Source organism: Apis dorsata, unplaced genomic scaffold, assembly GCF_000469605.1.
Source record: "Apis dorsata unplaced genomic scaffold, Apis dorsata 1.3 scaffold_270, whole genome shotgun sequence".
Lineage (NCBI taxonomy): Eukaryota > Metazoa > Arthropoda > Insecta > Hymenoptera > Apidae > Apis > Apis dorsata.
Window position 1 is genome coordinate 209971 of NW_006263548.1, and position 4713 is coordinate 214683.

A 4713-nucleotide genomic window follows, 5' to 3' on the forward strand; every position below is an offset into this window, starting at 1 on the left:
TAAGAGGCTGAACCGATTTAAAGGAACGTCAAAATGTTTCGAGGATACGCTGGGATTCCGACACCTCGACGCGCAACGACGCGAGGACAAGGTAGTACGTACGCTCGAAGAAGGAAAAAAGGGAAGAGAAGTGGGAACAACCGAGGAAAAAGGAAAGCGGTGTACGAGGGAATGCGGGCTGGCAATAAGCAAGAAGGGGGAAAGAGACGGAAAGATGGAAAAAAGAGAGACGCAGGCCACACAGGGAGAGTGTCTCAACCACACAGGTATCGCGGTATCGATGGCAGCCGGTCGTGCGAAACGATTAGCAAACCGTAACGCACCAGAAATCAGCCTCGGGACCTATACGTCAGAACAGGTCAATCAACTCGATGTAATCGGAAATAACGAGCAATATTTGTTTTTCTAACGAGCTTCCCCTAGTTACGAGCCCGCCGCTTTCGATTAATCATCCGCAGTCGATAAAAATCCAGAAACTATGCAAGTGGAATATATCGTGCTAGATGAAAATTTTTAAATCGTTCTTTTAATGGTGGATATTCGATTTGAAAGTTAGTTTTGAATGTTAAAAAGTATTTAAAAAATATTACGAAGATTTATAAAGAATATTATTAGAATGTTATCGACAGAGAATAATCAATAAAATATATTACAAAGGATATTATCGATGGAGAATAATCGACAAAGGATTTATTATAGGAATGTTATTATTGGATATAAAGAATATTAATATTTACAAAGAATTCTGAATGTTAAAAAGCACTGAGAAAAAAAGATATTTAAATTTTTAAAAAAATTATTTCATAGAATCATTATGAAGAATGAAGTTAACGTTTTTCAGATTTATTCATAACCTATCTCGATTAACTTTGATATTTTTTTCCCCCTAGTTTAATCAAAACAGAATGAAGCGTAGTTTATGATGTTAGTGACATTTTTTTTTTCTTTTGATTTTTTATAAAAGTAAAATATGTTGTAAAATTATGTTAATATAAAACGTAGATAAAGTAAATATGAAAAATTGATAAGAATAAAGTAGTCAATTATTCAAATTGAAATATTCTATATCGTTAATCGTATAATGATATATCATGACAATTTTTCTATTGCAAGTTTAACAGTCATTGCATTCTATCCTTTTATAATTATATAGGAAGATAAGATACGAATCAAAAGAATTTTAGTTTCTCTCGATACATAATTGATTTATATCAAAAAAAATTTATTTTAATATAACGAGTAGTCTAAAGAATTAATTATCAACTTCACAATTATCATTTAACTTTGACAAGTTGCTTGTGATACAATAAAAAAATAATTTTATCATAACATAAACTGGTTTTCTATGATGTAACAACTAGACATGTAGAATGGCATTTAAATTATATATTTTTTATAATTTAAAAATTTATTCTTCATGATTATAACTATATGTACTTGAATATATTTGCATTAGAAGAATCAAAATGGTCAGTTACTTTTCTTATTGGCTGTTTAATAAAAGCAATTAAGAGCGATATATGGTTGTGACATATATTTCGTAGTGAAACAAAAGATTCGAATGGCTGTGCACATCATTCAACCGAGAATAAAGAGCGAACTAAATGTTCCAAATGATTCTTCTTATACAGATAACAAATATGGAGAATTAAAAATGATTACAATTGCTTTTGACTATTGAAACATAGTTTCTATTTTAAAATAATGATGATTCGATGCGTGTTGATCTTTTTAAGCCATAATATGATATGATGGAATTGAAATATAATAATAATAATTAATTATAATAGTATTAACTTTCTGGTTTCTTCCCCTATATTCACTCACTTTTCTAATTAATCCGTGATTACATTATGTAAGCATGTCAATGAATTCCCACAATGATTGAGAGACTTCCTCTCTTTATTGTTCACTACAATTCTTGATCCAAGGTTTCAAAAATATATTAATTATTTGAAAACACAAAATCATTTATGCAAGAAAAATAATATTTTTTTTAACGATTTTATCTTCTATTTAATAACTTTTTATTTATATGAGAAAATAAACTAATGTAATATAATTATAAATTTAATTACTTACAAATTAAAATAATGATAAGATTTATTAATGGCATTGAAAGCAAAGATATGAATCAGAATACTTTTTGTAATGGAATATAGGTCAACTCGATTTCCATATTACTTTAAGAGTTACAAACTAGGGACAATGTCCTCAAAACCTAGCCTGTTATCCTTCTAGTGATGATTTAACTTTAAGATCGTCTTATGATTACATTCAATTAACCAGTCGACCTTAACATTCCCTATATATTTATTCATATAGCACGAATGTAAGAATACGTGTTTAAAAATAATTTCTTTAAATATTTACATGTGAAAATAAAATTATGTATTTTTGTATAATATTTATGAATATTTTCATTCGAAACAAAAATAAATGACTCTAGTTATTTAGTGAAACAGCTATTATCGGTGTAATTTTTTATTTGAAAAAATTAGAAAATTTTATATCATGAATAAAAAAAGAAAAAAGTAAAAGATTGAAAGATTAAAAGATAAAATATTATAATAGAAAAAAATAGAAAGTAGAAAAAATGATTTTTCATTTAAAAAATTTCTATCATGGATAATGAGAGAAAGTAGAAGAAATGGTTTTTTTTTCATTAAATTAAAATTAATAAATTTATTATTATGGATAAATGGAAAAAAATAAAAGTATGACTAGCTAATAACCATTGTTCCATCTAAATTGGCCGCAGGGTCAGTTAAATCACGGAAGCAGACATATCGCACCTCGTTACAACCGATTCACGTATAGTAGCAAAAAAGGTCGTTTAATGAAGTCAAATCGTGATACCACGTATATGATGCACTCACTTCATTCAACTTTCATCCGTGACCTGTACTTAACAGGAAGAGATCCGTTGATATGCAGACGGCTTGTCTCGTATGAAATCAGATCTGAAAATGTTATTATAACACCTCGATCGTTTTTCAGCTTGGTAATCGGCATATCTCTATCAAGAGATTATATAAGAGATTCAATCTAATCAATTGAAAAATATGAAATTTAAATGAAAGACCTGTGATTAATAAAGTTATTATGTTATTTTTATTAAATTATTGAATTAAAATTTTTTAAAGTTAATTCTTATTATTTAAAAATCGTAAAAATTTAAACGATATATATTTTATATCGTATTGATAAATGTTTCTTATAATGAAAAAAAATTTTACATGATGTTTTCTCATTAATTCTATAATAAGCAAAAAATAAAAAATTAAACATAAATAAATATCAACTTACATTAAGTTTTTAAAAAGGAAGAAAAAAAATATAAGAATCGGTACAAGGAGTGTAAATCTTATCTTATCTTATCTAAAGCAATCTTCCAGAGTTAGTTATACGCGAATATATGGTTTCTAGTACGTAAGAAATATTCGAATAATCGAAAATTTCATATTTTAACTGTTTTATAAATATAACATTGATCCAAATGTTCCATCTATCCAATTTTGCAAAAAATTTTTAAATCTGTAATAAAATAAATTAATAATAGCAAATAAGCAAAAAGCATAGGATTTATAGGATAAATATTTAAAGAATTCAAATAATATATTTTCAGAATGTTCAAGATTTAACATATACTGTGTATTAATAATTGAGTATATATATAAGAAATTCATTACCGAAAGTTAAATGATTTTATTACTCAAATATTCGTTTTAATCTCATATTATCTTATTTTCTTTAAAATATTATATTTTAAAAATATAATATTCATATAATTTGTGTATTTATATTATACATTATATTTACATTATATTTTTTCAATATAATAGTTTTGTAATGAGATAATAAAATATTATATCTATCCAAAATTGTAGTTTGCATATTTCGTTCAATTATTTTAAGAGAATCATATATCAATTATATTTAAATATCAAAAAAAAAATTTCAAAACTGTCAAATCATTTTTCTTGATACTATATAAGTAGTCAATTATCATTTTCCGCTTGTCCAAAGTTAAATAATTGGATTATCGTTTCCGGTTTTCGATAAAAACTTCAAGATGTATCGGTATATTTTAGCATGTCCCACGATATGTGAATTGTGCAACGTACCGTATCGTGTTATTACAGAATTTCACCGTATACAACTATATCTCGTCGTCCTCCATTGATTTCACATACCGCCAACCGCAAATGTAATGTGGACTGCACACGCACTGTCACTAACCGTTTCGAACAACTGAAAGCACGAATACTATGAGAACCGAATGAAGAAAATGGACAATTGACCGATCGAAAATAAAATAAATATGCAGAGGTCATAGATCATTTCTATCGGCTTTGAAATATCAGCATTGTCGTCACCAATGTCTTTTCCTAGTTTATTATTATCACTAGATCATACACTAGTACACCGTAACTCTTTATTTTTTTATTTCTGACAATTTATGATTTCCTTGAGTGTTATAATAAATATCGATAAATATTAATGACGTATTTTTTTTTTATAATTGCTTTGATAATAGAGGTTATGTTTAAGTATTCATTATGCAAAAATCGCAAAATTAAGCTAAATTAATTTTTTTTATTCTTCGGTACACGCAATAAGTATAATATTTATAACACAAGAACAAGTGTCTATTTTAATCATCAATAACTGTTGCTTTACAAGCTATTCCTAATAACACGATTCTCTTTA